Source organism: Hylobates moloch, unplaced genomic scaffold (assembly GCF_009828535.3).
Source record: "Hylobates moloch isolate HMO894 unplaced genomic scaffold, HMol_V3 SCAFFOLD_21, whole genome shotgun sequence".
In the NCBI taxonomy this organism is placed as follows: domain Eukaryota; kingdom Metazoa; phylum Chordata; class Mammalia; order Primates; family Hylobatidae; genus Hylobates; species Hylobates moloch.
In genome coordinates, this window is record NW_026652296.1 from 35419091 (window position 1) to 35431899 (window position 12809).

Below are 12809 nucleotides of genomic sequence, written 5' to 3' on the forward strand. Positions count from 1 at the left end.
GCCTAAATCTCTAGCTTTATCTTCTGAAATTTAACATAATCCCTCATGCCCTGGGCAAAATTTACATTTCTATGCTTTTTTATAACCTTTTACTAAAGACACATATTACTATTTTACACCTTACATATAAAACTGTTTAGTGAACTCAAATACATGTTGCACTGTTAACTCTTAGCAACTTCTACTTTTGGTGAAAAACCTAGTTTGTAAGTGATTTTAATTATGTACTGGGTTTGGAGTCTAGGACCCAGACAGAAGTGAAGATAAGGTTTGACTCTTTCCAGTGTCTAACTCCGTGTGTCCCAGGCCTTACCGATCTGTAAAGCAGGCAGTATACAACTTTAGAACATTTAGCAAACATAGTATCTAAGTTGTATAATTTAGACTTCCTATTTGCATTTTGATGACACTTGCATTTTACCAGTAATCCTTAATACTATTGTTATTTCTTGAAGACTAAAGTCTCATGAATTAAAAAATATTTTATTTAAGCATTTAGTCTTTCTTTCAGCCAATCAATTAGAGCTCTTTTTATACACATTACACACAACATATATAAAGCCACACAGACAGAAGATTTTAGCACCTGTCAGATTTTTCATTTGACAGTTTCTTAATTGGATTACTGGCTTCTGGGTGGAGAATTTGAAGGAACAGGGACAGGTAGCATGCATTTTTAGGGCCTAATAAGCTGAAGGCATAGACAAATCCCAAAATTAAGGGTGCCATTTTATACTAGATTTTGGATCTCCAAAAGAAGGGAGATACTATAGAGAAGATGGTATAATGCTTCTACCATGCAAGGCAACCCAAAGCCAATCAGCTGACTAAGTAATCAGTCCATCCCCAATGGGAATCTCATCTCTCGGTGAGGGTGGGGATGTTTTCATATCTTTCAGGTGGCCAAGAGCATGCTTCTCTGCTTATAACCACTATTAGTCATCTCTAAAAGTACACTTCCTACCTAGCTATTACACACCAAAACTCTCTCCTAAGTGAAGTAATTTGACACCCCCAAAACTCAAAACATTCAGATAACAAAATGCACAACAGGACAGAGCCTTTGATTTTGAGAGGGAACAATCTGCTTTTAATTCCTGGGGTTTCATGAGGAAAACAGAGTTTTTTCCCAAAGTGGGGTCTGTGGCACCTCCTCTGTTTTTTTCCAAAGGAGTCCCATGCTACCAGAAGTTATCTTGGAGCATCTCATGCATGTATTAAGAGTGACAAGACAAAAAAAGTGGAGTAAAATAATTCAGTTGACTGAAAAGAGAAGTTTTTTCCAGAAAAACAAGATCCAAGAGAAGAAAAACATAAAAGCCTTTTAAATATAACTGTAACTTGAATATCCACTTTTAATTAAGCTGAGCACTCTTTAAGAAAATCCTTTTAAATTCCTTGTTATTCAACTTTAGCCATGCCAAGCAGTTAAGATTTTCAGCTTTTAAACTTTACAAGAAATAAACTCACAGGTGAAACCAGCAAACTTTAATTAGGTTATGACTTAACCACGAGTGTACAAGTTATTTTTAAAGGGGTGATAAGCAGCTTTTGAAACTGTCATTGCAAAATTATGACTGAGACGATGAAAGAGATCTGACCCAAACAACTCCATTTTGTTTCCAGCCCCCAAGCTCTACTTGCCCATCCCTGGGCATAGGCTGAACCAACTTTTGGAGGAGCCTGGATTACAGTTTATAGCCCAAAACAAAAATGATAACAGCCCATCCTGAAGGTACATTTCCCTCCTGCCTAGGGACCAGGCCAAGAAACTAGCCACAGTATTGGAAACCACGGCTTAGGAGTCATGCAGCTGGAGGCTACAAAAATTTGACCCTCCCTTAACTGCTCTCAGGATCAGTGTTTAAGATATTTTGTAAACCCTGCCCATGAAGGATCAGCTTGCACCACTCAGGTTGACAAACTGCTTTATCTGATTTTGTGGCCCCCACGCAAGGACTGACTTAGCATAAGGAGACAGCAACCATTGTAAAATGGTGGAGACTAAAACAAAGTATTGCCTCATGGTTACAGATCATGTTGTCAAGTACATGAAACAAGATGGTTCACTAAGCACACCAGATTGGCTACAGCTTAAGACCAACATCATGAGTCCTTTTTCATTAATTAAAACTTTACAGACAGTATAACCAATGATCCTTATTATCCCTTTTGCCAGTTTGCATAGGGAGAGAGAAGCTGAAAGCTTGACTGGTAAAAAGAAAACTTTTACCTTTTTGCCAATATGTCAGGCTTCAGGGTTCCCTTCCCCCAGCTCAACTATAAGCCAAGCATTTTAAGGTTTGGGGAAACTAACTTTTTCCAGGTTGGAATAACATTATAAAAGAACCATTTTAAACTGTGAAAGAAGGAAAAACTCCATAGAAAAGTATGCAGGTTCTAATTAGGGTGGTCAAGAGGTACTGCTTCTCTTCCTATTGGGAATGGTGTTTCCCCTATTTCTTTGTCTTTCCTATTTTCTCTTTTCCTTTTTGGTCTACTATAGGAGACATATTGTTCATCTCTGGAATTCTCTGCTGCTTCTGGAGATGGCTGCTTCTCAGCTGTGGTGAGGGTTTGGCTTAGGAGCAGCATAACATCCCTCCATGAGAACTGAAATACCTGAGTTAAATTTTGGAAGGCTTCTATATACCTATCAGGGCCATCAGAAAATAAGCCTAAATCTCCCTTTGCTTGCCTAAGGTCCTGTAATGAGAAAGGAACTTAAAGAGGCCCCAAATAAGGGTTATCTTCAGATAGTTCCCCTGGAAGTTGCCTCCCTAAGTTTGGGGAATTTTTCTCTTTGGGCCTGCCTGATACGATTGCTAAAAAACTGGGTTGATTTTGTAATACCTGCAAAAGGTCTAGTAAAAATGCCATGCCTTTATGCAAAAGAAAATTAGCCACTTTTTCTTTAAAGTATTGGGGTGAAAGGAGATCCAGTGCTTCAAAATGCACTCCAGTGAAGTGCAGGCTGAAGATGATCTGTTACCCATCTAGAAAGATAAATGAGAAAAAGTTGTCCCCTTAGTCACCTTCCTTTCAGTGTGACCCAGGAAGGAGAGGAAGACAGTGGGGGCACACCACTGCTGTTTTCCCTCCATGGTTCCTGTGTCCCAGCATGTTATTAAATGAGCTGCACATGGTTGCAGGCATAACCACCAGCCATGGAACCAGAGGAACTAAGAAATTGGGACTAGTCACACTCACCTAAATGGCTCTAGTCTTCTGCTTGTGATTTCTCTCTGACTTCCTGGACTTGTGTGATCTGCCTGGACCCCTGAAAAATGGATCTCAAGAAAAACTATTCAAAGTTGGGCAAGACCCCTTTAATGGAGGGAGTATGCTAGATTGAACTCTATATCCTGCTATTATGGCTCATGCTGAAGTATTTACATGTAGAAAATGGTTCCAGTTAACCTCTGAACTTAAAATCCCCTTGTTAATGAAATACCACTCTAATTGGAGGCAGAATAGATGCCTTAAAAGAACATAGGGACAGAATGGCCATTTTCATGCTGATGGGACAGTATTAAGACTAAAATTTGGCTTTGGAGACTATTTTACCCCTAATTGCTGAAGGCAGAATTTTCCTGTTTACAGAAGCAGCATAAAGCCTGGTTTCCAGTAGACAGGTGCAAAAAGGAAGAGAATTGGGAGGCCAGGGTGTTTCAGTAAAGGACCAACAGTGTACCTCATGGAGAGGATCCCTAATCCGCTGGGTGGCACTGTTGTCTTGAAACACCATGTGCTCTCTAGACCAAGGACAGAGTGACCTTGACATGCCATGTGCTCTCCAGACAAAGGGCAGAGAGAGACCTGGAAATGTCATGTGCTCTCCAGACCAAGGGCAGAGAGAGACTTGGAGATGCCATGTGCTCTCCAGACAAAGGGCAGAGAGAGACCTGGAGATGCCATGTGCTCTCCAGACCAAAAGCAGAGCCAGACCTGGAAATGTCATGTGCTCTCCAGACCAAGGGCTGAGAGAGAGACACCAACTGTGGAGGGGGAGAACACTCTCTTCCTAAGAAATTACAAAGATACCGTCCCTTGAGCTATATTCCTGGTTACTATGACAGTCAGTGATCTTGCCAAACAAGATTACTTCCCTGAACTGTAAAATTTGCTGCACATTTCATATACAATGAGGATAAGAGATATGATGATTGTGAATAGGAAAGGAGGAAATTATGACAGAAAATTTGGACATCCCCTTGCTGACACCACATTAGGGTGGTCAGAGGCTGAGGTCAATCCAGAAGCCTTTGGATAACACCTGAGGGTAGTCTTAGCCAGAAATCTTCAGTTGCCCCAGGACTTCTTCCAGCCCCACGCAATGGCTACATCCTCCGTGAAAGGTCTAAAATTGAGGCTGAGAGCCCCAGAATGAAAGGGCAGAGTTGGAGTCTACTCCCCTACTCACCATTTCAATGAATGTTATATCTTTGTATCCCAGACAAGCCCACACTGTAAAGTGGCTATTTTCTGGATGATATACCCTGGAGTTCATTGTCACACGCCAGGAAAATTTAGGACACAAACACACACAAGGAGTTTAGAAGTGGAGGTTTAATAAGCAGATGAGAAGAGAAAGAGAAACATCTTCTTCCATAGAGGAAGGGGTCTCTGAGCACAAAGGGATGGCTGGTGGTGAATATGACGAGTTTTATAGTCCAGTTTGAAGAGGTGGTGTCTGATTTAGGTAGAGCTCACAGATTGGTTTGATCAGGTATGACGTTTACATAGAGTGAAGGGAATGCTGGTTGCCCCGCCCTAATCTTCTTATGCAAAAGGGGTTTCTGGTTGGTCAGTGTCATCTTGTCTGCTCCTTTACAGTACATGTGGCTGGCAGAGAAGTGAAAATGGAGCCACCATCTCGGACATGTCTAGCCCTTGGTTCCTGCTGGCATTCACCCATGCAGGCTCCCAGCTTGCAGGCTGCTCTTTGTTAGAAAATGATTTGGGGCTGCTTTTCATTTAAGAAAAAAAAAGCCTTACCAAGGCTTCCATACCCTTGATATCTGCTGAAATTATTTCTTCTTAACTCCTGTATCAGAATCATATCCTGAAGAATCAAAACTGAAGAAATAATATATTTGTTAAAGTAATGCAGGTTATATACCGAAATTTCAGAGGTTTAGCAGAATAATATAGTTTCTGCTCACACCACCATCCCCAGTGGGTTTTTTTTCTGGCTAAAAGAAAAAAATTCATAATTTTTTAGTGATCATATCTTCTTTCACCTTCTACCTACATCTTCCTCTTTCTTCAGCCAATGGTTGAGAAAAAAGATGCCCAGAAGACACATTTGCTATTTATCCACACATAACTTCCACTCACTATTAGTCAATGTGGGTAGAGTTGAGAATAGCAGTTTCCTGGTAGAAAAGCTGCTTCTCACCAATAAACAACACACTGAAAAAAAGTATAAATCTTTCATCAAAAGCTAAGGTATTTTAAGCAAAGTAAGCATATGCATCAATAATAAACTGCTTGTGGTAAAATAAAGATACATTTTGTGGATTTCTATTGAGCTCAGGTAATGTTTGACAAAAGCTAGCAAATATAAAGCAGAAAAGGGAATATTATTTGAAATAAAAATATTGTGAATAAAGTTATTCTGCCGATAGAAGGAAAAATATTATGACTTCATACAAATAATCTCATATATAGCTTTACAACATTAAATGCTACTTTTTATTTTAAATTGTATTTCATATAAGTATTTAATTTATATTACACTCCTTCACTATTTCAATGCCTTCTCCACTTTGTATCAGTAGCAAACAGGCCAGCTGCTTCCAGGAGTGCACATGGTGCTATTGCTACTTTAATTATGAAGATGAAGAGCACACGTTTGGGTGATACTCCTGTGCCAAACACTGTTATTTGGCACAAAGTACTGGTTTTCTATTTTTCTCTGAATTTACTGATTTAAAAAACTCTCAGCTAAGAAGATATGATCTCATTTAAATATGTTTTATCAAATTTGGTTGACATTTAAATATCTCTGACTTACCTGGAATATTAAAATTTTTCATGATTCCAAATTTCATACTATAAACAATCTTTTATTAAAAGCCCATCTGAGGCAAAGTAAGATTCATAAAATTTCTTTAAAATATGGGAAAAATAAAAAATGTGTTAACCATGTTAGCAGTAATCATTTTAAAAATAGCATTCTCAGTTTCCATTATTCACTCTGAGTTAACTCAGGGGAAATTGATATCTATTAAACAATCAGAGGAAGGTGCTGAGTAGAGGTCCACCACATTGCACATAAATGCTTTCCACATGCACCTACTAGGGTCTTAGTTTAATTGGGCTGTCAATTGCATGGCTACTTACTAAATCTAGTCATACTATTTTTTGGCAGCTAATGGCATCTGTTACCCATTGGTTTTATACAATTATTTGCTTGTCTAAAAAATAAATTTTTTGTTAATTTACTCTAAATTGAGAAACTAGATTGACAATAATCGATCTTTCCATTTTAAAGCAAATCACAGAAGAGCAATGCATGTATGTTGAATGCATTTTCCTGCATAACTATCAAAATTCTTTTTTTTTTTTTAGAAAAAACTTTATTTCAAAAAGTTTCAGTGATACATGTGTGCGCTACAGCAAATGCTGGTTGTGGCAAAATTTCATTTCAAACCATATGATATGGGCTGGGCAAGGTGGCTCACGCCTGTAATCCCAGCACTTTGTGAGGCCGAGGTGGGCTGATCACCCTGAGGTCAGTAGAGACCAGCCTGGCCAACATGCTGAAACCCCGTCTCTACTAATAATACAAAAATTAGCCAGGTGTGGTGGTGCACACCTGTAATCTCAGCTACTCAGCAGGCTGAGGCAGGAGAATCACTTGAACCCAGGAGGCGGAGGTTGCAGATCACGCCACTGCACTCCAGCCCGGGTGACAGAGCCAGACTCAAAAACAAAACAAAATAAAACAAACAAGAAAACAAAACTGCATGATGTATAATTTTGACATTATATGGGAATGCTTAACTTCTGCCAAAATGTAGATTCAATCCAACATTATGCCAATTTTTATATTAATTTTAGTCCCTAAGTTTTCATAACCAAAACAAAGAGAATAATCTTACAGTTACCTACTAAGGTAATGAACTGTGAAACCAATTCCCCAATATTGCTTTGAAAATAAACCCCTTGGTTGTTAAGACAAATTCAACTTCCAACTCCATCCGAATGTATTATTTAACCGGTATTCTTCAGTCACCATCTACTGTTGGCTTGATCGTCACTCCTTTTCTTATCTGACCCCAACCAATTAAACGCCAGTGTTTTTCGACTCTTTGAAAAACTAAGGGCAATTTTTCTCCTCTGTGCACACTGGATTGGTCAAAACAATTTTACCCAAATTGGCCTTGACAGCGCTAGCTCTCTCTCCTGTCAACAGGTATCCTATGTTCACCATGAGCACTTCATTCTTAGACAGCTTTTGAACCTTTGCTGCTTTCTTGTCTCCTTCAGTGTGTACACCTAGAAGCCGTCTAAGCAGGAAATAGGAAATATCCAATTCTGTGAATATCTCAGGTAAAGCTCTGACTGCACCAAGTACTTGACCCACCATTCTGTCAGCCCAGCACAAAGTGGAGTCAATTTTTGTTCCAACTCCAATAAGACCGCCTGGAGCAGCATATTGCAGATCATTATGCTCCACAAAAAATGATACAATTTTGGAAAAGATTGGTTTACACATAAGTTTTCCTTCACTACCATTGGAAACAATACCAAGTCTTACTTCTATCTCCTGGCCCACCTTTAATACTCCTTTTAGGATACTACCACCAGCTGCACCTCCCTTAAGGTCATCAACTTCACAGCCAGGTTTGTTGACATCAAAATATCTAATAACAATAAGCCGGGGCACTGAGGTAAAGTTTCTTGGGGGTAGTGGAATTTTCTTTACTATGTACTCAAAAACAATTTCAATATTGTATTTCAGCTGAGCCGAAATTAGAATAATGGGAGCTCCCTCTGCTACTGTACCTTGGACAAATGCAAGGATCTGCTAGTATTGTTCTTTAGCCTTTCTTTTACCAAATCAATTTTATTTTGTAGAATCAAAATATGCTTCAGTTTCATGATATCTATAGCAGCCATGTGTTCAGATGTCTGAGGCTGAGGGAAAGATTCATTACCAGCTATCAACAGAAGATCTGCATCCATCACTGCTACACCATTCAGCATAGTAGCCATCAAAATATTGTGGCCAGGACAGTTAACAAAGTAAACATGTCTGACTAATTTGAAGTTCCCTGTGGTCCTTGTAATGTCTGTAGGAAACTCATCAGGTGTACTGCTCCCACAACATCTATAACATTCTGGCCAGTGGCAACTGGGGTCATCAAGTTTATAAATCTTAGCATTAGCATATCCAAGCTTGATTGTAATATTTCCTTCTAGTTCATTTTTGAACCTGACACTTTGAACTCCAGAAATAGCTTTGATGACTGTGGATTCCCATGAGCTACATGACCAATTTTACCTATATTAATTGTGGCTTGTCTGCTGATAACTTCGTGTGAAGGTGGCATCAACTTGGTAACATCCAAGGTGGTGAGATCCTGACGTGAAAGATGTGGCTGCCCCAGAGTCACTCCAGCTTCTCCACCCGCCATGTTGCCAGAAGAGCACAAAATTCTTCTTGTATTGCCTTGGAAGCCCTAAAAATCTACCTAAAAATATTTTCTTCAAATTTTTTAGCCAGGATATTAGATTTCAAAAGGTCAAGAACTTAATGATTGAGCAAATCCGAAATCTTGTCTTGATTTCTTGTTAGTAATCTCGCCATTTCAAAAAGCACAGCAATTATGCCAAGCCATTGAAAATATGTGGTTTTAACTTTTTATTTTAAATGTTGTTTTCTCTGATTGTTATTTTATCACATTATTCTAAGAGAAACTACATAACAGTTCATGCAGTCAATAAATATTTGTATTAAGGGGTTTAAATTTAATACTGTATGACACTATAGTAGACTCCTCTAAAATTAAAAGAAGTGTACTATTCATTATGTTAAGTTTTTCCATTGTGAAAACAAAGAATTAGGTATGCTTTCTTTATTATAAATTTAATTCTAGGAGGATACCCCCAGTCTCCATGGTATTTCTGTAATGGATAGTGTATGACTGGGTAATCAGAATGGTGCAGATATGCTGATTTAATCCAAATAAGAATGAGTTTAGCCTTCTTGGTAGACTATTGGTGTCCCAGAGGCTGATCATTCATTACAACTTAGTACATGTTGCTCCGTAATGTCAGTGAGCCTTTTCAACCAGATTGCCTTTTTCCTCCCGGCGATGTGGTATGTTGTGGTCTCCTTTGTTTATCTTAAGCTAACACAGATAAGAGGTGATTATTTCTTGCAAAAATGAGACCCTCCCTCTTTTTTTTCCTCTGCTATAGGATACTCCTTTCCTCCTGATATGGTTTCGCTCTGTGTTCCCACCCAAATCTCATCTTGAATTGTACTCCTATAATTTGCACGTGTTGTGAGAGGGACCTGGTGGGAGATAACTTAATCACGGGGGTGGTTTCCTTCATACTGTTCTCGTGGTACTGAATAAGTCTCACAAGATCTGATGGTTTTATAAGGGGTTTCCCCTTTTTCTTCTTCCTCATTCTCTCTTGCCACCACTATGTAAGAAGTGTTTTTTGCCTTCCACCATGATTGTGAGGCCACTGTAGCCATGTAGAACTGTCAATTTGTTATACCTATTTTTCCTCTCAGTCTCAAGTATGTCTTTATCAGCAACATGAAAACGGACTAATTAATAGAGTAAATTTGTACCAGTAGAGTGGGGCACTGCTGAAAAGATACCTGAAAATGTGGAAGTGACTTTGGAACTGGATAACAAGTAGAGGTTGGAACAATTTGGAGGGCTCAGAAGAAGACAGGAAAATGTAGGAAAGTTTGAAATTCCTAGAGACTTGTTGAATGGCTTTGACCAAAATGCTGATAATGATATGAACAATGAAAGTCGGGCTGAGTGGTCTCAGATGGAGATAAGAAACTTGTTGAGAACTGGTGTAAAGGTGATTCTTGCTGTGTTTAAGCAAGGAGACTGGTGGCATTTTGCCCCGGCCCTACAGATTTGTGGAATTATTGTGGGATCTTTAAGGAATTAGAGACCGATGGAGTTCAGGAGGATATGATATTTATGAATTACTTAGGTGCACTGGCCAAGTTGGATTAAAATCCAAAGGACTGAGCCCTGAACAAAGAGTTAAGTTACCTTTTAAGCATTTCGTGGGGTGGCGGGGGGAGATCTGTGAAGGGGGAAGCATACTACGGAAGTGAGAAACAAAGGCAGTTATTCAGTTGAGACATGCATTACATCATTTCTTACTTTTCAGGGAGAAACATGTTTTGCGACTTGAGTTTACCTGTCTAGTGACCTTGCAGCTGCACAACTAGGGAAACAGGTCTCCACAATGCCTGGGAAGGGAGGAGAGATAAGACTCACTAGCTACAGGAAAACAGGCGGTTAATTTTTTAAAGAACTCCAGCTCTTTCTCTTTCTCAGGGGGAGTTGGGTTTTCTTACATACAACAGAGTTTCTGCTTACCCACAATTTAATTTCTTTCAATTCCTGTTTCATTCCCCACTTTGGAACTTTTTATAACAGAGATGTTAATAGAAGGCACTATTATTTGCCACCTCCTCGCAGAGCTGAGTTTCTTCTACTGGCAGCGGCTGATATCTGGTTAATACCATCAACTGCACGGTAGTGTGTTGGGCCACTATTGCCTCCATAGTTGACTGAATACTCCTAATAAACAGGGATAAAAGGCAAGGAAGGATGAGGCAGATGCCAAGAATAAGCAAGAACCCACTAATGCGGGTTTTGAATCCTCCAAAGGCTGAGAACCATCCTTCAAACAAGGACTCGGGGGACAACCCGGACCAAGTCTGAACTGGAACATGAGCCAACTTGCGCATTCTAGCTGTGATTTCCAGGACAGCTCAGCCATTATCATCTATTTCTAGGCAACAGTTGGTTAAATTTTCCACACACTCACCCTTCTAAGGCTAAGAGGTTATCTAAAGCCAACCTATTTTGATATATAGCATTTCTCATCTGTGTTACTTTTATTGCCAATAAATCTAGCGCCCTTGACATTTCATTGGTTATAATTTCTAGGACTGCCTGCAACCTTATGATGCAGTTGAGCATATAGATTGGGGTGTGGTACCCCCATGACCCATCTTGCACCCAGGTAGCTGGCCCATAGTATTTAATGATTCTTTCAGGAGTCCATTCATTATCTTTCCAGTCGCTATGTCCACATCTTTTTTGATATTTGTGTCTATTTTTGTGATTATGCTTCTTCTAGTTCTTCTTTAATTTTTATCATAAACTGGATATCCTAAGAGTGCCTCTTGCTTTAGAGGAATTAGAAAGAAAGATGGCTTGATTGTTCCTAATACACGTGCCCCTGTCCATTTAGCCAGCAGGTGCTTATATGCCCATGCTCCACAGATCCCATATAGGCCAGAGGGTGCTTTCCAAGCATTTGGCGCATCTAGCTGATGCCAAGAGTGGCTTAGAGTAGAGAATAGAGAGAAAGTCCTTGGATCTGGTAAGTAGGAGTCATTCTGGGTATTTCTCCATAGAGTTTTATTTTTAGTCTCATCAATACTGTTGCCCTATGCAGGTTGTTTCTCCTACTGCCTCAGTGAAAGCACTTCCCCATTAAGCGATACAGTACTTTCCAATTATGGAGGTTTTTAACAGCCAAACACTGGCTGAGGCTGTTGGTTCACTGTCAGAGTTAGGCAAAGTGAAGTTATCTTGTGGCATTAATTTCTATGCCTTCCATGGCCACTGGTCCCCCATATTAGTTCCTCCACATACATAGCATGAAGAAATCCCTAAGCTGCCAGCTATGTTCTCAGCTAGTTGAGCAAATAAGTTTTTGGTTGATGGAGGAAGCTTGTGCACTGGCTGATCAAAATGCTTATAGAATGACTTATGGACCGGGAATTGCTGGGTTGGATGCATTTGAATCCTGCTAGTCTTCTTGACAATTAGTAGTGGAACTCCAAGGCCTGCTCCTTGTCTATCAACTTGTAATAGTGCTGTCTGTCCTGTAGACCAAAAAGTGCTGTCTGTCCTGTAGACCTGGCTTTCAGATAGTAAAATTTAGAGGATTGCATGTCCTTGTCTTACAATCTGGTTTGGTTGACATGCTACTTAGCAGAGCAGTCCTTCCTGAATATAAGTGTTGAAGCTGTGTTAGCATAGACCACTGAATGTTACAGTCTGGGCATCCAATTTGTGGTTCTCCATACAGATGTTTAGGACTGCTGCTGCTAAGCGTCTCTTGTGTCAAACCATTGCAGACTGCCTCTGGTTTTTTAGGATTATGAACATACGCGGCATGGCAGGCATCAAAGTACAAGGAAATAGGCCCTTTATAGGAGGGAGGGGCTTCTTTGGTTCGAGCTATAAGCTCTCCTTCTTTTTCTCCCTCTGATTTAATAGGTATCTCAAACCAGAATTCATAGGGTAAGATCTTAGGGTCATAACATACATATAGCTGATTATTTCCTGGGTCACAGACTGAATAGGTTGTCTGGTTGTATGTGCAGGTTGCTAACTTGATTCCTGTACATTCACAGTAGGTATGGTACAGTAGAGTTTTAACTATGGTATTCCTTACCCAGGTAGTGGGTACACAGTGTGGGCATCCTTCTAGAGATTTCTCCCCTTTTAGTATAGGCAGAAATGATAACAACATTAGTGTATGTAATAGAAACATGCTTACACTACACA

At 39.7% G+C, this 12809-nt stretch overlaps 1 pseudogene; it reads right to left on the reverse strand.

Annotated features, from left to right (window-relative positions):
- Positions 1–7235: 7235 nt before the first annotated feature.
- Positions 7236–8648, reverse strand: LOC116461046 (eukaryotic translation initiation factor 2 subunit 3-like; annotated as a pseudogene).
- Between the last annotated feature and the right edge of the window lie 4161 nt (positions 8649–12809).